Raw genomic sequence first — 26,982 nt, 5'->3', positions numbered from 1 at the left:
TTCTTTTGCCTCTTGCTTCTGGTAATATTTCAGCCATTTATAGTTAACCAAAAACATGATATGATTCTCTTTGTTCCTCCCTCTTGTCAATTTAAACCCATAATCGTTTTTTTCTTTTTTTTCTCCATAATTGTTTTCAAATTAGTATTTCTCTCAGTCTCTCTCTTCCTCTCCCCCTTCCTCTCTCTTGCTGTCACACATACACATCTGACATCCTTAATTCTGCCTTCTCCATTCAAATGTATCATAAATCCATCCCCTATAACTTTTGAATGTTCCTAAGTGAAAAATGGGATCACAAAAAATCTCTTGCTAATAATAAGTTACGTCATTAATTCTCTCCCATGAGGCTGTTAACACCTACACTTTAGGGTCTGTTTCATAACTAACTTTGATGCTTCTATGTCCAGAACAGTGCTAGTACTCAGTAGCACCTGTGAATAAAGAATCTCATTATAGGAAAATCTGGAAGCCTTATCAGAACATGACTTTAGCTTTAGGGCCATAATGCCCTATGTAATATCATTAATGAACTTACCGCCTCCATTATAGAGTTTAACTATGTCCATCTGCAAATTCTGTCATTGGCGTTGGCCCCCTAGAATCTATATAAGAGTGTTTGGACAAAGGGACAACTTGACTGCTTTTAAGGTCATATTTCTGTCAGTGCTTTTCTGTTTATGTATTTATTCTTTTTTGTAGTTTACTTGGCTTTTGAAAAACTACATTGCTTTCTAATCTAACAGCTTCTATAATTTAATGTGTTTTTTTCTCAACTCGTCTCCAGCTATTTCTAGAGTTTCTTTTTTCTGATTCTTCCTCATTTCTGTGGGAAGTTTATGTCTCTAGCTTTACTTCTTATTTTCTCTCCATCCTCAGTTGCTATAATGACCCTATTATTACCTGCTCTTCACTGATGCTATCTAGATTTTTATGTGATGCCGTATGACTTGTAAAGAAGACCACACACTTGTTGTCACCTGGCACTGTGATGTAGTAATAATGGCTGATTCCTCTTTGCGGAGTATCTAGTAAAGTTTTAAAAGTTAACAGCCAGAGATTGCAGAAGTTGCCACTGCTAGGAATGCTTAGAATAATACTTGGACCTGGGGTTTGTGAGGCAATGCTACTGAATTGAAGACAGGACGATTGAAATTGGAGTCACTGAACTGAAGTTTACTACTAAGGTTGGGAAAGCAAGATCATAAACCAGTCTAAAAGAAAGTCAGGCTTATATTCAAGAGCCGTGTTTAAAACAGGGCCAACTTCAAGATCATGGATAGGAAAGAGTCATTAAGGATTCCTTGAGTTAACTTAGTATGAAAAAATAAGAGATCTGTGACATAATATAGAAAGAAGCTGAATGATGGATGATTTACTTTACCCTCTCTTGCCTTTCATAGGAGCCTGTAAGTGATTACCAAGCACTGAAAAGGAATTCTTAATCAGGGAGATAAGCAGGCTAAGAACAAGAGAATTACAGTATGTTCATAGGAACTGCAACAAAAATGTGGTCAATTGGAACCACAAATATCCTTAAAGGAACATTCTCTTCTCCAAAAATATTTTCTTTAATTTTTTTTGACCTCGGTATTCCCTGTTTTAGTAGATCACCACCATCTATAGCATCTTAGAGCCACCTCTAGCTATTTGCTATGTATGTTTTGCTCTCAGATACATGGACAATGAAGAAAAGGAAGATGTTTCATCATGACAATGAAGCAGCATGGCATGTTTCTGTCATACAAGGGCCATTCTCCCTTTATGTGAAGTTCCCTAGAGAATATTTCTTTTCCCAGGAAGGAAATTTTATGTACATCTTTGGATAATCAGTTTCAAGAGGAGCACTATGGTGCAAACATATTCTTTCTTTTCATGATTGTTCACAGTTCTCAGTCCCGGTTGAAAAGACCTTTCTTCCTGGTTTTGTACAGCACTGAATATACTGTCAATAAGGCATAAAAATTTCTGCAACTTCCTTTGCTTTCTCTTCTTCTGCCATGCATTACATGTCAACATAGTCAGTGAATGAGACAAGTTAGACATATTACATCAGGAGACTAAATCTCTAGAGTTGATGATATCCTTAGGGCAAGGTGCTCAATATTCTGACAGGTGCCTTTCTTAAATTAGACTTTTCCTGTGTGCCACATTCTCTGTAGCCACTCAAGAGCAGAGTCAGTGGGATCAGATTGATTTTGGGGCTGCTTTCAAATATAAATAACAATTAACTCTCGTGTCAGCTTCTAGCAGGCAATCACAATTGCAGGATGCCTGCACATCAAGAAAGAATAAAGACATCTTCCTTTGGGCTGAATGGTATGAGAGCCATATGTCAGGATCAGAAGAATATTTCTACAACCTCACTGAAATCCTCCACCATTATACCAGACAGAACTGTAATTCTAATTGCAGGTTAAAATCTATTTATGACAGAGAGCTCTCTTTAAGGTCTAAACTCCTTAGCATGGCTTGGAAGGAACTCCCTGACCCAAAGAATCCTTTGTAACCTCATCTCTAGCTAGGCTCCACAATGCCATATATTGTAGAAAAATGAAGTTACTACACAGTTGTTTTCTGATACAACTATATAATTCCCACCCATAAGTCTTTCCTTATACTCTTTTTGGAGAATACTCTGGTCTCTATTTCATAATTAACTATTCTATTAGATTTATATTCAGCTTTAAGTTAAAAAGGCTAAAATATTAAAGTTAATTTGCTTATTTTAAAAAATTGACTTAAAATGCAGAAAGAACATAAAGAATCTAGGACCTGTAAGATGCATTCATTAAGGGACATCTGGGTGGCTCATTTAGGTAAGTGTTTGACTCCTGATTTTGGCTTAGGTCATGATCTCACAGTTCATGGTTTCAAGCCCCATGTCTGGCTCTGCACTGTCAGTGCTTGGGATCCTCTCCCACTCTCTCTACTGTCAGTGCTTGGGATCCTCTCCCACTCTCTCTACCACTCCCCTGCTTATGAGCATGTGCATACTCTATACCTTAAAAAAAAAAGTTGTATTAATATTAAAGACCTAGATTTCTTCTTACCTGAGTCATGCCCTCTTCAACATATGCCTTCCTATGCTGTGCTTTAATCCAGTCCTTCAAGCTCCAGCCACCGGAATTGGAAAGAGAAAAGGAATGGACACTCACTTTAAAGACACTCTCTGTAACTCACACATTCATCTTAGATTCCATCTGTCATTACTTATTTACATTACCACATTTAAGCTATACTAAAAATATAATCTTCATTTTGGGGGTTCATGTGACCAGCTAACATGGTGGCTTTATTTTGAGAAAGCAGCAAAGAATGAGAATCAAGTAACAACTAGAATATTCTGCCCCAACTGATTAGTAAACTTTTCTAGCTATTACTGGCCCTGGAGCAAAACAGATTAATCTCCTTCCCATTTTCAAACAGAAACTTGTTAAAACATTATTTTACCATGATAAAAGTTCATATTCAGTTAAATCTTAGTTACTCATAAAAAGAGAAGAAATTTGAATTATATATATGAAGGAAATGAAGATTTTGTTTGTCAGCTTTGTGACCTTGCTCTGTTTTAGGAAACATTATCTGTGTCTGTGCATGTTTGTGGGTGTATATCTGTCTGTCCCTCTCACACACACACACAACTATTCTGAAGTTCTAAAGTTTGGTTTCCTCATTAAAAAAAATGAGTAGTAGCTACTTTCCTGTATCCTTCTTGGTGTTTTAGAGAGTTTTAAAATTAGGTGCTGTACACATAGGTGGATTAAGAGGAACTTAACGGAGGGCTACGGGGAGAAGAAGGGGAAAAACAGCTGGGGAGAGGGAGGGAGGCAAACCATGACTCTTGAGTGCTGAGAACAAACTGAGGGCTGATGAGGGTTGGGGAGAGGGGAAGGGGAGTGATGGGCATGGAGGAGGGCACTTGTGGGGATGAGCAATGGGTGTTATATGGAAACCAACTTGACAATAAACTATTTAAGAAAAATAAATAAGTAAATAAATAAATAAATAAAATGAGGTGCTATACGACAAAATGTTTTGAAAATTATAGGTTGTATTAATTAACCTTTTAAAATGATGGCCAGGGAAAAAACTGACCCTAGCATACTCTAGCATTATCATTCTCTTAGGATATAAATGGAAAAAATGATCAAAGTTCTATTAGCACTAGTATATATGAATTTAAGTTCCCCTTGTTTATGCGGCAAATGCTTTGTGAGCATCTATTATGTTCTGAACACTAATTTGGACCCTGGGCTACAAGTGATAAGAAGACATAGAATTTTCACTCATGGAGCTTATAATTGAAAGGAGAATATATATTCAAATAATGATGTAATATGGCATAATTATACATTGAAGGAGATGTATTATATGAATATATAAAAATGGAACAGGGGAAATTGTAGGGGTATTTAGGAAATGATGGCTTTCTGAGGCCATGATGTTTAAATATAAATTTGAAGACTAAGAAGAGAGTAACTATGTAAAGAGAAGCATTTGTAGGAGATCAGAGGAGAAGCAAATTCCAGGTAGAAGAAGGCATATTCCAGATAGAGGAAACAGTATGTGTTAAGCCCTTGAAATCAGAAGGGTCATGGGAACATTTAAGGATATTGACATGCTCACTTAACTCTTGGGATCTCTGGTTTCCTAGTTTGCAAAATAGAAATAATAATGAGTCAAAATTTCTTCACAGAGAATAAAACATAAGATTATTTGTAAACAGTGAAATACTACAAAAAAGGTAATTCTGTTTGTCTATTATAAATTATAAAGCTGGAAGAATCACATGCCTACTATGTGGTTTTTACCCCCTGTTTTACAGTTAGTACTTTACTTTGTGCTGAATGGTGTCATTTCTTTGGGTTTAATCAGAAGGAGAAAGTAAAAGTTTAAATTTGGGAGAAAAAATTTTTAAAAAAAACTACCAATCCTAGAAATATACACGAATGCCCCATTATCGGTGTCATCTGAGAGAAACCAGTCCCTCAGCTTTATATCATCCTGGTTATTTATTTATTTATAATTGTTAGTGGAAGGAGGAGAGGATGGAAGAGAAGGCCCAGTGAATACTGCCTCCCAATCACACGCCCAGCTTCACTATTCCCAGCTAGTATCATGACTTTCATGTTTGAAGTAACACGGTCAGATATTGCCAACACCTCTGCTCAAGAACCACATTTCACTGAAATCTACTCAGCATGACAGACTTCCTTCCACTGTAAGAAATACATTTGGTCGTCGCAATGTACTGCAGTTGTTTGTAGAGCACACAAAGACAATGTGTTATGCCCCAAAGACTTTTAGCTTTCTTACTATAATTAACTGCTTCTAAGTTTAACAAATATCAGACAGAAAATGCCAATGTGTTACAGCATTCAATACAAGGCAAAACTCAGTCTTTCTAAATAATTTAAAATGTGGCATGTTACTTAGAAGCAATGATTACAGTGAGTGCCTACTACGTAGAAGGTGAACTTTTAGCTGCTTTCACCCAGCTTGCCTGATTTTTTTTTAAAACTGAACTTTATTTTTTTTATTTACTTTTTTTAATGTTTTATTTATTTCTAGGAGAGAGAGAGAGACAGCGTGAGCAGGGGAGGGTCAGAAAGAGAGGGAGTCACAGACTGAAACAGGCTCCAGGCTCTGAGCTGGCAGTCAGCACAGAATCCGACGTGGGGCTCGAACCCACGAACCGCGAGATCATGACCTAAGCGAAAGTTGGACGCTTAACCAACTAAGCCACCCAGGCGCCCCTAGCTTGCCTGATTTTGATATCCCTAAAAGCCATGTGACTGATCAGATAAAGCATTATTCTCTCCATGTTGGCACTAAGGAAACATATTTTGAGAAATATTAAATTGCATAATCATATAGCTTAAAAGAAGCAGACCTGGATTCTCAAGTTAAGTCTACCTTACTCAACATCCAGTGTTTGGTCTCTTATAATTAATCACCCCTCCTTTTGCAACTTTCTACTCATGTCTCCACTTCCACATACATTATGTAGTAATTTATATAAAGATTATTGAGAAGATGTAATGGACTTGACTGGTTTGGCTACAACTGTTGTGACTAAAGCTATGACCCCTTAGGTCAGTATAGAGAAGAGAGAACCTGTTTGACTTGCAGAGTCATAGATTTTGTTTAACTGACATTCTGATACTTAAAGTATATCTTCTACCTTAATTTCAAAATAAAATATGTATATTCTATTTTTAGTCCCCTCCTAATTCAATCCCACTGATAAACCTTAATAATTCACAAACTATATTAAACCATGAGAGCCTTGAGCAGTAGAGCCAGACAAGGAGGTTTTTGATATCTATTTCTTGGGAATTACTATTCAAGAATATACTTTCTCAGGGATTCTTGGCTTCTAAAGGTTTACAACATCACTGATTAGGTTATCTAAATATCAGACAGCTCTGGCCATTTTAGTCTTCAAGAAAATTGTTTTAATTCTCTGCCTTCTTTCTGTAGTATATAACATTGTACATCAAATGTCTAAAGTAAAACAGACTTTATGGATCATATAGGGAAGATACCATTCCTATTTATGTAGATTATAAAGCTAAACATAAGAGATATAAGAGATGTGATCTTAACAATTCCCATGATCCATAGTTCATATAATTCAAGATTTATCCTAAAAACTATGGGTGACATTTTCTTTTTCCACTTACTATGACACTTTCACATAGCAATTGTAGTTAATACAATATGCAATTCCTACATCTTCCTGTTTGGATTTTAAAAAAAAATTATTTGAGTGGTTGTGTTCATTATTTTATATTATTTCCCTAAGTAAATAATTTATTGATACAGCTCTTTCTTCCCCTTCAAAGTCACATAATACAAATTTACAAATAATGCAGTCATAGCTTTATTTCTTGATGGGGAATAAATGGTATTATGGATGAGACCACTACATACATTGAATAATATTTTAACATTTCTGAGTTTCTCCTTCAAATGTCAGTGGCATTCCCCATGCCAGTCAATGTGGCAAATGAAACCCTTCTCACGTACATTCTTAAACATTCCCTGGGTAAGAGATAGTATACCCACTTGAGAGCCACTGCACCAAATTTTGAGGAACATACCATGACATTCTTAAATACAGAAGAAAGGAACCTGAAGATGGGTATTATATCAACATAAGACTGGACAACGCTCATATTTTTCTCCTCATGAGAAGCAAAGCTCATTATACTTGTCCCTATTTAATGAAGATAGGAAAAGAGAGATGGGAGAGATGTGAATGTCTATTCCCTTTCATTAACTGTTTGATTCTATAAGCTTCCTGTGTTTGACTCCAATTCCTGAATGCATTAGGAGCCCAAGATTTTATGAGCCTAGTTTTCTAGCAAATTAGGCAGATATATTTTAATTATTCTTAAATGGGAGAAATTGTATACATTATACATTTTCTCTATGAACAAGGAGAGTCAGGGGAAGTTGAAGTAAAAGCCAATGTGTAAAATAGTGGGAAAGTCTACTGAACATAGTTTATACCAATGCACTAATATAGAAAAAGTAGAAAAGCTTGAGAAATTAAACAAAAGACCATTAAGTAGTGGCAAGTCCTCCAAATTGGGAAAGGATATAAAGCACCCAAACTGACATAAATTAAAAAGATAGAAGAGTAGATGATGTCACTGAATCATCAGATATCCGTTGGGTTAGGACAGGGTTGCAAGGATAAAGGTGATTGGATATTGGCAGCCTAATTAGGAGACATGTGCATTAAAAATATGTGAGTGAAGAAGGGCTAGCAAAGTGATTGGGAGCTGTTTTATGGGAGAGTAAACCAATTAAGTAATTGCTGCAAGGAAACAAAATTAAAAGGCATGGAGACTTTTGGCAAATGCTCAAGCTAGAACTTGGTTAGAGTCTTACAGAGTCTTTAGCTCATACCTATTCTACTCAGTTTGGTTTACTCTTCTACCCAGTGTGCTGAGTACCACCAGTAGCATCTCTTATCTCTGGGGGTTTAGTTGAAGAGCAAGCCCTCGTCTTTAACTGCTGAATCAGAATCTGCATTTTAATAAGATCCTCTCGGGTGGTTCATATACACATTAAAATTTAAGAAAAAACTAAAATATCACTTATTAATTTGGACAACTTATATCTCCATCAAACATGTCCTTCCTCATCTATTCACTACCTCGTTATTCAAATGAAACCTAGGAATCCCTCCAATTCCTTTCTCCTCACCTTTTACAAGTATGCAGTCAATAATTGTGATATAATCAAAACTAGTTTTGTATGACCTTTTTCTATATGCCCAGTCTTGGCTTTGTTATCATTATTTTTATTTGGACCCTCATTGTTTCATTAAGGAACTCTTGCAAGAATATCCCAACTGGTCTCCCTACCTGCCATGTCTGCTCAAAGTGATTCTTGTCAAGCACAACTTATATCATGCTCTCATCTGCCTAGAAACATATACGATACTTTGTTAAATGAAAACAGATTGAAAACTTCCTAATGCAGTAGCTATACACCTTCACAACTCTGCCTCTCGGTACCTCCTTACTATTGCCTCTGCTCTAGCCACACCCAGCTGCTTAGGTCCTTCAACATCTTCCTCTTTCACAACGAAGGGTCTTTGCACATGGCACTCTTTTTCCTACTTGCTCCTCTGTCTTTACTTAGAATGTCCTCAAGCAGACTGTGAGCTATGCAGATGGACCTTTGGATGCAGGTAGTTTATTTTGGAAGTGGTCCCAGTCATGTAAAGGAGATGACAACGGAAGATGGGGAAGGAAAAAGACATAAGAGAAATAAAAACAAGGATGGTGTATCTATGAGTTGGTTAGCTCTGGTTGTCTTTTCAGAAGATAGACATTTAAACATTTATCCACTGACTCACAGTTCCTATTATTGGGAAGCATTAGTTCCCTTACTTTTGGTTTACTTCTAGGCATGGCTGAATAGCCTTGCACAATTGTAAGAAAGTAAAGCAAAAGGTTGAGACCATATAGCAGATGCTTTATTTGGAGATTGGGCGACACTGCATGAACTATATATCTAAGCTGTCTTGAGACTAGATGGCCCAAAATAGTACTGTGAAGTGGATGACAAAGATCTTTTTTATCCTCCGAAAACACTGAAGAATTCTGTTATTCTGTTTTCTGGCAAAGTATACTTGCTTAAAAATATAGCGATAAAGTCATGGTATTGCAGTACAACACCGAATATATCCTCCTACCCCAGTATAATGCATTAGAGGCAAGACAGTGTACAAAGAATGATATGGTTTTGTTTTGCAGTTTATAGCCAGATTATAACCTAAAAGAAAGAAGCACAGTATAATTTGGATTTCACAAAAGGAAATGTTTATGGGTTGAATTGTGTACCCCTAAAAATACGTTGAAGTCTTAACTCCAGTACCTCAAAATGGCCTTATCTGGAATAGAGTTGTTGTAGATACAATTTGTTATGATGGAGTAGGGCAGGCCATTATGGTGGATGTCCTTATAAGAGGAGGGGCACACAGAGACACAAAGGAAAGATGGCCATGTAAAGAAGAGTAGATACAGAACTTGTATTACTGCAAGCCAAGGAAAGTGTTGCCGTACCAAGAGCTAGAGGAGGCAAAGATGCATCATCCCGTAGAGGCTTCCAAAGGATCAGAGCTCTGCCAGTGTCTTAGTTTTAGATTTCTCTTCTCCACAACTATGAGGGAAATAACTTCCTTTGTTTTAAGCTACCCAGTTTGTAGTACTTTTTAATGCAGCCTTAGGACTGTAATGCAGAAGTTATATGCTATAAAGTGTGTCAAAAATACATAGTGCTTATTACATCATAAAGATCTTATAGACTTGGAAAGGACAAGGTTGAACTCTAGAACAGCCGGTTCCATAGTCAACCTTCTCATTTTACACCTGAGGAGCCTGCAGCTCAAAGTATACCATTTACCAAGGAACACACAGCTAGTCAATAACAGAACCTCACTTAACCTGAGACTTGATTCTCAGTCCATTAGACTTTCTAACTTGGATATAGGATTCCTTTATACCTGAGTAGTACCCACTGTTCTTGATCTAACTTTAGTCAGATATGCTCACCATCTTCTGGAAGGCTGGCCGAGGTTGACCTAAACACCCATAGTTTGTAATTGTCACAGAATAAGAATACCCTTTTCCATACCCAAATGCTAAAGCACAGAGTCTAAGCATATTTAATGCAGTGGTTACCATGGCACCCATGTAATTTAATTACCACTCTTTTGTGAATATTTTAAAATGAAATTGTTAAAAGATCAAACAGCACATTCAACATTGTATGGCTATAGAAATGATAAGTAGCTTTTTAACTGAAAATGCTCTGTTCCTGTAGGGAGTTGATTATTTTTTATGAGTTAAAATTTAATTATGGCATTGGATATATAAATGTGTTTCTTTAATATATTACTGTGCTTCAAAAGTTAAATATGTCAGAAACATTTTACCTTTTAATTTACAACTCTGACCAGTCACCTTACAAACCTGAGCTACAATTTCACCACCATATTTTATATATTTCTAATTATAGAAAGCCCCATGTACATACAATATTCAAGGAAGTCTTGCAGAGAAAATAAAGACATCCAAGGAGTGTTGCAATTTGGTATTGGAGTTATATGAAAGGATAACAGCATGTAGATCAAACCATTTATACATAAACACTGATGTACCTATAAAGTGCCAAATTCCATGCCAGGCAGTTACGATCCAAACAGGAACAAGTAACATTTAAATCCTCACTATTCAAAGTATGGTTCAGGCACTAGTAGTATCAGACATTAACATTACTTGGCAGCTTGTTAGAAATTTAGAGTCACAGACCCCACACACCCATTGAAGTAGAATCTATATTATAACAGTTTCTCTTATAATTCTAAATTACATATTAAAGTTTGAGATGTCCTGATCTAAAGAATACACAGTCCAATAATGAACAAAAACTTATGTTCGACTTTTTGCTTGGTGTGGAGCCTGCTTAAGATTGTCTCTCTCCCTCTCCGTCTTGCTTTGCCCTTGCCCCCACTTGCATATGCTCAATTTCTTTCTCTCTGTCAAAAAATAAAATCAAATTAAAACCTTATACATATCTGTAAATGAGTGTTGCATATGCTGTACTCAGATATGCCATGAGCAGTTTTATGAGAATTAGGGATGTGAAGGTGCTCAGAGGGCAGAGAGAATGGAACTATACGTATGGGCGGTAATGGATACATAATTGAGTAAGTAATGTTTGTTTGGGGTCTTGAAGATTGAATAGTAGTTTTCCAGGAAGACAGTAGTTGAAGGGAAGTCATTTAACTTAAACAGAAGGAATAGGAATTGTGAAGTAAATTGTTCTAGGGACTGGAACTAGTTCATATCAGCTGAAGTGTAGAGCTTAAGGGGATCATGTTGTTTGACAGGAGCTAGGTCATCTCTGCATATCCTAATAAGGCATTTGATATTTAGTTAAGCTTAAAATTATATTATTTAAGCTGAATAATCTATATGCACCTTATTTATCGAAAGGATTGACATTAATAAAACTTAGAGGACATTTTATTTATCTTGAATACTCGTCATTTCATGTATTTTTTAAAAATCTTTTGTCTAAACTAGTTATAATAGTAAGTGTCTCATAATGTTCATACCCCTGGAATGTAAGCTCTTTCAACTGAGAGGCCTTGTCCACTGTCATTGCTATCCCTCTTATGTACAAATCAGTGATTGACACATAGCAAATGCTCAATAAATATTGATATAAGAAGTTGGAAATTACTTCAGAAAGGGGTTAACTATGAAATGGGAAAATTTGAATAAATATAGGTTGGGAAACTTTAGACAGATAGATAGATAGATAGATAGATAGATAGATAGATAGATAGATAACCTCTCCTTAATTTTGATATAGATATTATCAGAGGAATTGTCAAAAGAATAAAGAGATGTTTATTAGCAATAACTGGTTGAGCTCTACTAGAATTTGGAGCCAGAAGGGTTTATGGAAGGACTTTGATGAGAGCCAGATCATGCTCTATGTACATATCAAGTATGTCCAGTCCCAATCCACAGAGTACTTATAATAGTGAGAACATCCTAATTCCATTATTCTTCTCTTTCTTCATCATGCATACAGAGGTACCTGAACTCCCTTCAAGTGTCTTCAGATAGATCAAGCTACCATGTTCTCTTGGTATGATGAATATGAACTTCCCTACTATCCATGGCAAATCTAGTGATAAAAGCAAAAGCTTAGAGAAATCTTTCAATTCCATGGCATTCAAAAGTGTTAGATTAGTTCTTCCCAAATAGAAACCTCTCCATGAGGTGGGCTTCCTACCCTCTCACTATCTGCTATCTGCCTTAAGCCAAATTGGTCTGGGCTGTCTCATTAGACTAACAGTGTTTTAAAAGTTTGAGTTCCAATTCATAGTAAAGAGTTGAACCCCCTGCGCTAGCCTCTGGAACCTTTCTTTCCAAGGTTCTGGAAATTTTCACATTTGTTTTCCAAGCAATTTGATTTCCCCATTCTAAGTCCAGTCAAGAGGACTTTGTACCCTAACATGTCTGGGCCATGTATACTTACTGATCAGCTGCTATCTATTAGGATATTAATACAAAGCCATTTCTGAGGGTCTATTCTGGACTTTAGTAACAAGGACTCCTCCTTCAAACAACCTAGAATTACTAGTGCTCCCTGTTTTCCCTGGTGATAAGAACCCACAAGCTTTAAAAATGATTATGAAGCATTTTAACCTGTTTTAGTTTAGATTTCTCAGAAACAGACCCAACAAAAAAAGGACTTGAACGTAGTTCACATATTCGAAAGTAATTCCAAGAAACATTGGTGGGAGGGTAGGAAAATGAGAGAGAAAATGGAAGAAGCTAAAGCCTGACATGTTATCAAGCATGCTACCGCTCTAGATAACTAAAGTTTAGTTCTATTGCAGAACTCTATTGCAGAATGTAAAGAGCCCAGTGTTTTGCTTCAGAGTTTTCTAATTTAAGAAGCAAAGGAGGTCTGTGTCTACCAGTTCGGGTCAGCCACTGGTTAAGGCTATTCCTGGGTAATGATTCATTCTGCCATTCCTATGGTAGAGCAGGCTTCCATAGCCACTCAGGAAAGGAATTGCAGGTGCTGGTAGTTATAAGTTGGTAGCATGACATGAAATGAGAATGTGACTATGGTATATGAACATACACTGCCTGCTATACCCATCAAATAATTATTTCCTAACACCTGGGTTTGTTTTCTCTTTTTGACATAAATGAAGCTATTATTCAATCTATTCTTTGCAGAAAAAGGGATATTTCTTTCAACTAATTTTACATATATTCTGGGAATATTAAGCTTACTAACATTATAATTACACAACTACAATAAAAGACCATTTACATATTTTTAAAGATCATACTCTATCCCTGCCTTTGACTTGATACTGCTGATAATCTCTTGCTAAAAACAGTAAACAAAAATGCAAATTAAAACCTGGTAGAATGCTCATGTTAGGGTACTTCTGCACATATTTCAACCATTGTTTGATTTTATTTGTGAAGGCATCATAAGGATGATGTCTTGAATAGGAATCTAAATTATTTACCCTTTCTCATTCAAATTCTAACCAATGGAAGGCATATGGCAGATGTCATGTGGAGATTTATAAGTGTCAAAGATTTTAAATTATCATTGTATAAGTTATTATTAGAAAATATGTAATGGAAGATATTAGTTGCCCATGAAGCAAAAGTGGCATTCTTTACTCTGTCTTCTTTCCTCTTCATCTACTCAGTCTTCTCTTTAACTAAAGAAAACCAGCTTCACCTGGTTAGTCAAGGTTACTTTGGGTAAGAAAATTATCAAAGAGAGAGAACAGAAACTACAGGGCTTAGTTTGCCTGCATTTGTCATGGAACCTGTAGGCCTAGGAAGCTTTGGCATTCGTGTGCAAATGGCCCCAAGGAATCAGTTCAGGGAGATTCATTTGAGTAGAGATTTTCGATCAGTTCTCAAACTGGCACAGAAAATATGACTAATGTTATGTTTTGTTGTCACCTTCTGTGTCTTTCACCTTAGAGAGAGACATGATAGAAAGGAGAAATAGGCAAATGCTTTCTGGCCAGAATAACTTGTTTAGAATGGAAATGAACGAGGAAAAGACTTGTTCAGTGAAAGTACACAGCTCTCTAAGGTAGTACAGATGGGGGGCACCTGGGTGGCTTAGTCGGTTAAGCGTCCGACTTTTGCTTAGGTCACGATCTCGCGGTTCGTGGGTTCGAGCCCCGCGTCGGGCTCTGTGCTGACAGCCAGCTCAGAGCCTGGAGCTTGTTTCAGTCTGTGACTCCCTCTCTCTCTGACCCTCCCCTGTTCACGCTGTCTCTCTCTCTCTCCTAGAAATAAAAAAAAAAAAAATTAAAAAAAAAAAGGTAGTACAGATGGAAAGAGGAGGAGAAAGTGAGTTTTACAGATTTACCATGGAGATGATTGACTTTCTAGTGGATGGTTCAGTACACTCTTTAAAAATCTTCATATGCAACTTTGGTGAATTAGGAAGGATATGAAAGTTAGTGTCTGAATATGTGGATTTATCCTATGTCTACTATATATAGGTCCTATGACCTGGAAAATTTGTTTAATCTCTCTTTGAATTATATTCAATGCAGCAGACTTTTAACAGCTTGTTGCATAGTTAATGGCATTCATTCTGGGTTCCACGGAGCCCTAGGGTTTACTGGAAGTATCTCTGAATTCATTGAAGAGTAATGGGAGCAAGGCCAAGTGATTGGAACTTCAGGATCTCCAGTCTTTTTCTGTCCATAGTAACACCATTTTAACTCTGTTTTATTGTTGGAATCACAGAACAGATTCAAGAACAATAACATAATTTCATGAGGGAACATTTCTTTCTCCTAAAAATTATTTGAAAACCAATGAAATACTGCTTGGGAAAACTGCTCTATAATCTCTGTATTATTATAGAAATGCTATTTATAATCCATGGCTTTTGAGGATAGGGTGTCATGCACATAAAACAACCCATTGTTCAAAATTAATGGCAATTTTCTTAAGTGCAGTAATACCATAGAGTTATTTGGAATTTCTTGCCTCCTAGCATTTCCCATTCAATCATAAATACTTCCTTAAAAATAGGCTCTCTAATGCTCATGTATAACTACCAGGGTTTTAAATGTTAATACAGTAAATGTAAAATGGAAACAGAGGGCTTTCAATGTCAGTTTTTTATCAAAGTAATTTTAGCTTCGAAAGTATATTTTAAAAATTACTTAGAGAATGTTGGCACACCAAATTTAAAGTTGATGGTATATTTAGAAATTAGCTGGTCTTTTCTTTAAATTTTTGATGATAAACAGAAACAAATACTCAGAGCAGGAAAATTCATTCATTTATTTTTCTACTTATTCAGCAAAGATTTATTCAGCCCTTATAATGTTTTACGCCTAGTGTTATGTACACAGAAAGAAGATGATTACCAAACAGTTCCACTTTGAGAGTACAGTCTAGAAAGGAAACACACACAGAAAACTAATGTATTATAAGGCTTTTGAAAGGTTATAAAACAGATATGGCTATCTGAAAAGTCATAAGGAAGGAACAAAAAATATGGAGGACTCCCTGGATGAAATTGTAAATTGTCTGGATACCTAGTGATCTCATGATAAAAATGAGGCTTTCTTATGTGGGGCATGAGAGCTGGGGAAACTTAATGGCTCCCATGTTTAGTTTCTGGGATTGTTTTTTCATAATCCAGATTGTTTGAACTTTTTTTTCCATGTTAAAGGCTTCCAAGATTTCAGCTCTTACTTGTCCTCTGTAGAATTGCCCTTCACACCCACTATTCAGACCTTGCATTATGAAATGATTTGCATAACCATTTTATTTCCTTCTTCAAAGGAACTTCTCACACCTCTGTGTTTGTGTTTGTGTTTGTTTTGAATATACAAACTATGAAAACAGACCAAAGCCACTTTTCCTTTACTTTCTTCGATTGTACCACCTTTGGAAACTTGCATATTCTTACTTTTCATTTATTCAGTCTAAGACAAAGCTCCTAAAATGCATCCCGTCTCTTTTCAACATTTTCTAGGTGTTATAGGATTCTTCTACTGTATATTCGTAGCAGATAGGTAGGAACACCTGTGCATTTGAATGCCATAAAACTTCAGGTGGGATATGCAGTTGAATCTATTGAGATCATCAGAATGGGCATATTCAGATAATTCTTAATTTATACTTGACAGGATCTGATTTTCATTTCAGTGTCCTCTCGTGAATCCCACAACAAAACCGCTCTTAGGTCTTTCCTGTTCTGAGATATAGTTCTATAAGAATCTAGAGGCTCATACAGTTTATGAAATAAATACAATTTATCAAGAGTTTTGGGGATACGAGGACTAAAACCACCCTCAAATTAGCTCAAACACAAACTACTTAAGATTTATACCTTTTATTTTATGAACTAGATTATATCTCTTGTTCCAACATTCCATCTTAAAATGTCTTTTTTATTCTCATTAGTATTCTGATTTGGATGATAAATTATATATCATCCTACCAGTTACAGTGGGTTGGGAGATTTAGTATAAGGATATGGGGGTTATTTATTTATTTATTTATGTGGATATGGGAGTAATTTAACAAGACTATGAGACATTAAGACTTCAGTCTTTCTCTCATTACCTCTCTGTCTATTTTGCAATTATCTGTGTATGTCTCCCTTGCTTTTATCTTCTTTCCATCCAGGCAGAGAGCTTTTCCAACGTAGAGACTCATAAACTTGATAGTAATTCATCGCACAAAAACTTTATCATGCCAAACATTTTGTAAGACACAGAATAAGCCACAAAAAATAACACATGATCTTTACCTGTAGGATACTCACAATTTGGTGGAGGAACCCAGGGGAATAAACTGAGAATTAACTATAATATAGAATGCCAAGCCCCTCAATAAACACAAGTACAAAATGACAAGGAACAGAAATCAAACTGAAGGACATAGGATATCTGAGATTTTATTTGAGAAACCATTAAGCGCAGTTTCAATTAGGAGCAAACTGGAAATACCAAAAAGAAACGTATTGATGGTACTGGGTAAAGCATATTTTGAAGATTTTATTACACTGTCAAGTAGTTATGTTTTTGTTTTTAAGTAAAAACTGTATAATGTTGATTGAGTTTTAATCATTGGAAGTGTTCAATAATAGTCAAGACTTCCACTTCTCTGGAAGTTATATTTAATCACTTCATGCATCTATGCCTGCATGCAAATAAAATCTGCAGAGACATGTCACTCACCCTCTACATATTGGATAAATTGAAAAGACTGTCTATACCAAATGTTAGTGAGTATGTGGAAAAACTAGAACTCTCATGCGTTAGTTTCAAAAATAGAAATTGGTAGTAATTGTACGTATATATTTGTCTATAAAATCTGACCCAATAATTTCACATTTAGGTACATACTCAGCAGAAATTAGTACTTATGTTCACATTCTGTACTTGTACTATTTTAACAATGTTTACATAATAACAAAAATTTTAGAAAAGCAATAGAATAGATACATAAACATTGTAGTTAAAATAGAATCTTCACAGTTACAAAAAAGAAAGGACTGCTATCAGATATCACATTATGGGTCATTCTCTTGGACATAATATTGAGCCAAGAGGCCAGACATACCATTTCATTTATATGAATTCAAGCTTCTATGTTTAAACTGATTCTGTGGTGACAGTGGTAACATTTTAGAGGCTGGTTGATTGAGTGGAGATAAGAAGACTGTTAGAATGATGGAAATCTTTTAAATCTTGTTCTGGCCAGTGGTTACCTAAGTACAAACATATATTTACAAAGCTGTACAATTAAAGTTTGTGCAGTTTACTATAAGTAATACCTGATTGAAAAAGAATAGTCCAAGGGCACTGGGTGGCTGAGTCAGTTGTCTGACTCTTGATTTCAGCTCAGGTCATGATCCCATGGATCCTGGGTTCAAGCCTCATGTTGGGCTCCATGCTGACATTGCAGAACCTGTTTTGGAATCTCTCTCTATCCCTCAATCTCTCTCTCTTGCTCTCAAAAATAAGTAAACTTAAACAAATAGAATAGTCCACCATGTTGTTATAACATACATGTTATAATTTATTCACCTAAGCATTCAAAAATACTGAAAACAATGCCAATCACTAGACATAGGTGCAAAAGAGATAATTTATTTTTTCATGGAAAAGTTTATGGAGGTTGGAAAATATTACAGTTAAGGACAATTCAATGCTGAAATGCTATATTTCTACATATGATGCTGGACCTACTTTCGTTTAGAATATAAACACACCCTTATGTAGTACCTCATAAGTGCCATGTATCATACTTGGAATTTAGAGGTGAGAAGTGGACAAGAATGGCTTGTTCTCTTATTTGAGGCATTTCTCAGTTCACTTACACCTGATGCTCCTGTCAAAACATCCACTTTGATTGAATTTGTATCTCCATTGATTAAAGAATGATGGTGATGGTCTTATCGGTCATGTTTAAGTAACTGTAGAAACAAAGATATATTCCCAAGTCAGTATTTCTTCTGTCTATTTTATTATGTTATCAATACCTCTTTTCTTACCCTAGGCATGAATGTTTAGGGAAAAAATGCATCTTCAAAGCCAAAGATAAATCCATTGAACTAAAAATTGCTTGATGAATAAATCTAAAAAAATAATACTGAATCTTTAATAAGCATGTCTTTGTTCTGAGTTAAAAAATCAATTACACTGCTTAAGAACATACATATACATTGATGGAACCAAATTCATAATTGAAATCAAAGAAATACTTTAGTAAAAATTTGATAGCTCTAACATTTTTCTTTAAACTATGGATTTCAATTTTGCATTTATAGTGATTAGTCCCTCTCTGTGAGAAGAAATCTTTCCAAATAGTTTTAATATGCCCTTAAAAGATCTAGGTAAAAGGAAAGAAACTCTTTCTATAAGTTCTTCTCCATACTGCACTGCCAGCCACAGACACCTAGAATACCCTGTAAGCTGTCAAGAATTGCTAAATGATAAAAGGGAAAATGATGAAAAGAAATGGAACCTTGGAGCTGACCGCCTAAAAGCCAAAATTTCTCCTGGGATTTCTGGATACAAAAGAGAGGTTTCTGTACTTCCAGAGAACACCGGATCACATTAACTTATTCAAATATGAGGTCAGATCTCAGTGTTTAGATTTAAAGCTGTCCTGTATGTGCCTTGATAAGGGGAAAAAAATGACAAATCACACCTTTGAATAAATTCATTTTAATCCCTTTCTTCCTTTTGATGTAATAAAAATAGTCTTGTCATGTAGCTACGATTGCATTTAATGGTTGTCATTTACAGAAATGGAAAAATGATATCTGAGTATAATGCCTTCAAATATGGCTAATAGCATTTTTACATACGGAGAAAAATACTTTTATTTTACATGAATAAGACCATTGCCTCATGATGATGATTATTGAAAATTCAGCAGCTTCTCTTATTATAGGGTAATGATAAGAACAGCTCCATCTCTTCTCTGTCACTTATGTTAAAAAATGGTAATCCAAGCAAATCTATATTCCTAATGTTTGCTGTAACCCCATTAGTTCTCAGACAAATTCTTATCAAAAGTCTTGCCTAATTATTACCACTTTACCTGATTTTAATCTCATATTTTAAATAATAAAGATGTCTCAATGTGTTATATTTTAAGATGACCTAGTAAATGCTGTTTTTTCCCCCGTTAAGCATTTCTGAAGCACATAACTTGTCACTTCTGTGCTAATTTGCTGTAACACTCGTTGATAAGTGGACATTAATTAATGCTAAATTACAATGGAATTTTTATGGAATTACAGGTGACATCCGCATCGGCACCAAATGAGTTCATCATGATTAAACTTATTACCATTTCTAATTAACCTTGAGTGCCCCTGGATGTTAACTGCACACAAGGCAAGTGTATATGCAGCCTGCAGCTCAAATTGAAAACAAACCTCACACATCACACAGCCATTAAGAGTTTAAGAAAGAATGGCTCAGACCACATTTGTATTCATTTTGTATGCAAAGGATCAGAAAGTGAAAATATCAAAAATAATCTGAAGATTTTGAGCAACAGAATTGTTATTCTCAAAACAAAAATTAGAAAGAAGTCGTCCACAAATTGAATTCATGGACAGGCATATGGAGAATGTTTATTTTATTCCCTATAATCAAATTAAAACCTGCTTCTTACTTACCACTTTCCCACTCTTAGTAGCAAAATTTTCTCTGATGAATGCTGCTAGACTACAATACAAGCCTTACACCTAGAATCTGTTTATCCCTCACCCCAGGAGCCCCCGTGACCTGAGGGAAGCCAGAGACACAGAGCAGAGCTGACCTGGTATGCATAACTGTTTCAGATTGGGCTTCTGGAGCAGGATAGCCCCATTTCCAGTGCGTAGTGGAAAGTGAAAGAAGGCAGTCACATATGGCTCCTGTTTCTGGAATCACCGTTTACTAACCTGGAAAATATGTTACTCAGCGTGTTCACTTCAGGAAACATAAGTGACTGTCCCAGCTACCATCTCACTGGATCTGCCACTACATTTGCTCTAAAACCAAGCTGATGACTGAGGATGACCTAGCTGATGACTGAAGGCAAGATCATACCAACCAAAAGTGGGACCACTCCAAACGGCAACTTCTGTCTGAAGACTCCTCAGTGTTTCAGTGGAAATTTTGGTGGAATTTTTAAATTTATTTATTTTGAGAGAGACAGAGACAGGATGAGTGGGGAGAGGCCAAAAGGGAGAGAGAGAATCCCAAGCAACTCCACACTGCCAACACAGAGCCCTACACAGGGTTTGAACTCATGAAGCTGGGAGATGACGACCTGAGCCAAAATCAAGAGTCAGATACTCAACCAACTGAGCCACCCAGGCACCCCTGATGGAATTTTTGATGATGCTGCACTTTAAGACTTTTTCTGTATCTTCCTCCTTCCTCTCCCTTCTCTTTCACAAGGGGTTGAGACTTTATCCCAATTTAAAGGTTCCCTTTGCTTTTTCCAGCATATATATTCTCATCTTGGTAACTGTTTCTCAGGAGATCTAAGCCAATCCATATAATGATTAGTAAACAGGAACCAGAAAGCATCTTAAGTTATGATAAATTAATGCAACAATGTCTGTTTCCAGAAAAAGCTGCTAGTAATGGGGAAATAGGAAATGAATTGGAAATACGGTGGGAAAGAAGGCAAAAATTCCTCAAAATATACTTAGACAATTTAAAAAGAAATATGACCAACCAGGCAAGTAACAATTTGATCTTTCTGGCAACTAGGAAAATGCCTCACATTGTATTGCTCAGCATAACATGGGACTAGCCAATATAAAAAAATACCTTTTGATAAGTTGTCAACTCAGTTTAGAAGCAAATATTTGACTTTCTTCATCATATCAGAGTTATATCCATGTGCCAGTCAAAAGGCAGCATATTTTACATATTTCTCCTATGTACACAGTATTATTAAAACTCAGTTATTCCATAAATTGAGTGATACCAATATTTAGAAGAATGGACATTTTTATTAAAATGTTAAAACACTTCAGATAGTATTGAATAAAAAGAACTTTATTGCTGGCATTTATATTTGCATATTGTGATTTTCAATACCTCACAGGCAAGAGTAAGTGCTATCTAGAGGGATCCATTTTTTTGGAGGGATATGTTTTCTTGAGGGATATGTTGAAATCAAATCTTGAATTCAGGTGACCCTCTCTGTTACTTTTTTGTTGTTGTTGTTGCACACTCCTCAGTCAAATCATTTTTCATGTGCACTGAAACTGTATTGGATGTCAGAAACCATTCCTCGTTTCATGAAGAAGGCTAGAATCCAATTTCAAGATATATCTGATCTCAGTCATTACATTTTGAGGTACCCACATTGTCATCTAACACACTTACCTGGTTTGCAGATTCTCAACCTTTTCTGACCCATTACCCTTTTATTTTCAGTTTTTTAAAGTTTATTTATTTTATGAGAGAGCATGCGTTCATGAGTGTACACACAAACACACACATAAAGTCAGGGTGGGGCAGAAAGAGACAGAGAATCCCAAGCAGGCTTTGTTCCATCAATGTGGAGCCCATTGAGTGGCTCGATCTCATGAACCATGAGATCATGACCTGGGCTGAAATCAAGAGTTGGATACTTAACTGACCGAGAGACCTAGGTGCCCTTTTTTTCTTTTAAATGTAAATTTTATGTAGCTATCTAATGCTTATCTGCTCTCCCTGATATTTATGTATAATAAATCTTACCATACTAGTTAGCAAAGAAAGAAATGGAATGCCCTAACTGCAATTTAAAGGAAAAATAAACAAAAATATTATAAAATATTTTATATGTATATTTATGTATTTTGAGAGAGAGCGATAGAGTGCATGTGCACACTAGCAGAGGAAGGGCAGAGAGGGAGAGAGAGAATCCCAAGCAAGTTCCATGCTGTCAGCATAGAGCCCCATGCAGGGCTCAAACCCATGAACTATGAGTTCACGACCTGAGCCGAACGAAATCAAGAGTCAGTCGTTTAAGTAACTAGGCACACAGGCTCCCCTAAAATATTTTTTAGATAAAAAAAATTACTCAGCCTGACTATACTTAGAAGAATAAAGTAGCTGATAAACACAGAAATATTATTAATACTTCAGCTACAAAGCCAAACTGACACAGTTGTATTACATTGTTATTTATGACAAGCCGCACTGCAATGAAAAAAAAAAGATGATTTTCTAAACTAGTTAATAACTCTTACTGAACTTAAAGAGCAAACATATGGGGCACCTCGGTGACTCAGGTTGAGAATCTGACTTTGGCTTAGGTTCTTGAGTTCAAGCCCTGCTTCAGGCTCTGTGCTGACAGCTCAGAGCTGTCTTCACCTAGAATGTCATGCACATGAAACTCATACAAAAATACTTTGCTTATATATAAAACAGAATTGCATTCTAGATCCAAATGATTATAAACTACACAGATATGTATGATTTATGGATATATAATATGAACTAACTTTTTCCTCAAATAAATGAGCAGGGGAATATTCACAAGGTGTTTTAAATTTGGAAAAATTATTCTTTTAATTAAAATTTTTTTTCGAGAGAGAGAGCAAATGGGGGAGAGGCAGAGAGAGAGGGAGACAGAGAAACCCAAGCAGGCTCTGCATTGTCAGCGCAGAGTCCCATGTGGGGATGGAACTCAGAAATAATGAGATTGTGACCTGAACCAAAATCAAGAATAAGGCTCTCAACCTACTGAGCCACCCATGTGCCCCAAATCTGAAATCATGTGATGATGAAAAATGCTTTCATGTATCTCTAATCAAGTATCTCAGAATACGTTCCTTCTTCTGGTAACAATTCTTAACCTAGGTTATATTTAGCCTTGTTTTTTCTTTTTTTCTTTCCCTCTTTATTTAAATCCAAGTTACTTAACATAGAGTATACTAATAGTTTCAGGAGTACAATTTAATGGATTCTTCACTTATTTATAATGCTCAGTGCTCATTGCAGCAAGTTCCCTCCTTAATGCCTATCAACCATGTATCCCATCCCCAACCCAATACCCCTCAAGTATCCCTCAGTTTGTCTTCTGTATTTAAGAGTCTCCTATACTCTGCCTTCCTCTTGGTTTCTAAAGCCTGAGTTAAATCCCCAGTCTTCTTTGAGAAAACATAGGGCTGACTAAGTAGGATACATATTTAGATGGATGGATCACTTATGCTTGATTACTTGCATCATTTTAAAATAAAACAAAATTATGGGGATCCTGGGTGGCTCAGTTGGTTAAGCGTCCGACTTCGGCTCAGGTCATGATCTCACGGTTCCGGAGTTCGAGCCCCAAGTAGGGCTCTGTGCTGACAGCTCAGAGCCTGGAGCCTGTTTCAGATTCTGTGTCTCCCTCTCTCTCTGACCCTCCCCTGCTCACGCTCTCTCTCTCAGAAATATATAAAACATTAAAAAATTAAAAAAATAATAAAAAATTATAAGGTGTCTAAAGGAAGCCAATATGGAGTTGTACAGACCTTATAATTTTCTAGCTAGACAAATGTTATTTACACATTTTATCAACTAAGCTTTTGGTGACATCTTGCTCCCCACCTCCCTCCATCCTTCACCTCTTCTTTCTTCATCTTACTTCATTGCTCTGAGTGGAAGACTGGAAACCTCCCACCTGGTTTTCTGCACAAATCTTAGGCAGAATGTCTAGATAGGCATTGCAAAATACCAGTGTTATGTTTTCATGACACTTTAGCTATTGCAAAAAATACAAATGAAGTTTCATCTGAAATGCTTCAGTTGGGACATGACCGATGACTCCTTTCTCTTGGATATTGTCTTTCCTCTCATAATCATTTATGTACAGACTTATTTTTATGTCCATCCTCTGATTGGATTATCATCAATTTCACACCACAGGGTCATGAGGGTGCAAGAAACCTTCAGCCACAGTCTCATATTGTAATAGAGTCTGTACCTTTCCAGACCGCTGAAACAGGATAAAAGGATTTGCTTTTCATTATCGGACAAATTAAATTTTAATTGCCTGTTAAAACACAAATGTCAGAAGCAAATCTTAAAGGCAGGGTTACAGTCCTCTTGTATATCAAGTTTTAGTTCCATTTGCATGCAAATTAATTCTTTTCTTCATTTTAAATATGTATTTTCACAGAATATGTTAAAGATTTATTTCAAAACATTATAAGTGATATACTCTTGTGTGTATATGTGTTTGTGCAGCAAAGACCAATAGTCAACTTTTTATTTTAAAAAAATAACACTTTTTTCATATATGTGTTGACTTTAACAGCAAATAATCATCTCAGATAAATGGTTTTGTTTTTGTTTTTTTTTTAATGTTTTATTTATTTCTAGGAGAGAGAGACAGACAGCGTGAGCAGGGGAGGGCCAGAGAGAGAGGGAGATACAGACTCTGAAACAGGCTCCAGGCTCTGAGCTGGCAGTCAGCACAGAGCCCGACGTGGGGCTCCAACCCACGAACCGCGAGATCATGACCTAAGCGAAAGTCGGACGCTTAACCGACTAAGCCACCCAGGCGCCCCTGATAAATGGTTTTTTAACTGAAGAGTTTATAAAATCATACACTATATATTAACCAGATTTCATAATTACTTTGGTCTTGAGTTATTGCCTTGTTTTTGTATGTTTCTGATATACCTTACCTCCCTTGCAGTTCCCTATTTTGGAAATGACAGGAAGGTTTTGTTAGGAACAAGTTATGTTCTGCTAGATCCTGTTTTGAAGGACAGGAGAGTAAAAGGTAAAGGATACATTCTTATACCTTAGCAATGCTGATGTGAACATAATTATTTAGTTTCATTCAATTATCATTCAAATACGGCATGTAATTGTGAAACTTATGGAACTATGAAAGTGGAAATTTATAATGATGCAGGCTTAATTTCATTAATTTAATGCATAAAGCACATATTACACAGAGACAGACGTCAAATTAAAAACTCTCAGACTCTAATTAGCTTTAGAAATCTCTTATGTCTAATTGATATGGCTGTCATAATTAATTTAAATAGTGATTTCAACCTGACTATGATGCAGAAAAATACCTCATTCATTAAAAATTTTTAGAAGGAAATAACATAAGATATGGACATATGTATATCTGTATATGTCTAGAGAAAAATAGATACAGATATAAATTGATATAGATACCTCTTATTCAGTATCACCAATGGATCACATAAGAAATATAGTTCTAAAACCTTGATTTTTATGAGTAAATTATCATTGTATATTAAAAAGTTCTATGATTAACCCAACTTTTTAAAATTCATGGACTATTCAGAACATTTATTTATTTTAATCACTACCTCTCAATCCCTTCTACCAAAATTATGCAAGTGAAATATTTGACTGATTAGAGAATTTTTCATAAAAGTCTAGCTTTAGCAGATATGTTAGCAAAAATGTTAGATGATGGATGACTGGATAAAGTGTTGGTAAAAGATTAACAGATTGAGGAAGGAAAGATATAAATCTAGATATAAACAGTGATGTTGAAGAATAATTAGTTGTGAAAAGAAATAGTGTGAGTTTTCATTTTAAAAGATTGCAGCACATGTTTGGTCAGTGGATCATCTGGATATCTCAGTGTTTGTGGAAATGCCCTTTGGCTGCAAGGTGAATAGCTTTCCATGAGTGTGCTATCCATCTGCAGAGCGGCCCCAAATTACATGGATCTTGATTAAAAGTATGTGTCCACATTGTGTTTACATTAGACACTAAGTAAAAGTATCCATTTAGATTCAAAATGACTGTTAAATAAAAAGGAATGGACAATAGGTAACATATTGCCTCTCTAATAAAGAAATTTAGGAATAGAAATCTTAGAATGTCATCATATAGCTTTCTTGGACTGTGGCTATATACCATAGGAGAAATGGAGATCTTTAAATGGAAGACAGCACCCAACAACTCAGAAACTTTGCAAAAACATAGATTAAGCATTTTCGAACATGATGAAAATACCTAATCACTTGCCAGCATCATTTCTTCCTTTGGGATGTTAGTGTCGGGCCAATTCCTTCCAGAAGAGAGTCGGAGGAATCCTTATCCATTTGATTGAGGCCTTATGTTGGCATCTAGTGTCATCACTCCACGTGTCCCACCTCCTCACTGCATACACCCAGAGTCTTCACTGTCCTGTTTCCTAATGGGTTCACCGTCATGAATGCCGTATCACCGAGCACTCAAGCCCAACCCTAAGCCATATATTCTCCTAAGAGTTTTAGAGTAACACAACTCATTCCCTGTCAGTTTTTAATAACTTCTCCAAATGAAATGACTTAATGTTTCTAATAATTCCTTGTAGTGCTTTTTTAGTTCTATTTATGTAACTTAGATTTCCATCATTATTTTCCCTGGAAGGAATA

The sequence above is a fragment of the Crocuta crocuta genome, unplaced genomic scaffold (genome assembly GCF_008692635.1).
Source record: "Crocuta crocuta isolate KB4526 unplaced genomic scaffold, BGI_CrCroc_1.0 scaffold152, whole genome shotgun sequence".
In the NCBI taxonomy this organism is placed as follows: Eukaryota; Metazoa; Chordata; class Mammalia; order Carnivora; family Hyaenidae; genus Crocuta; species Crocuta crocuta.
Note: the sequence above shows the minus strand (reverse complement) of the source record.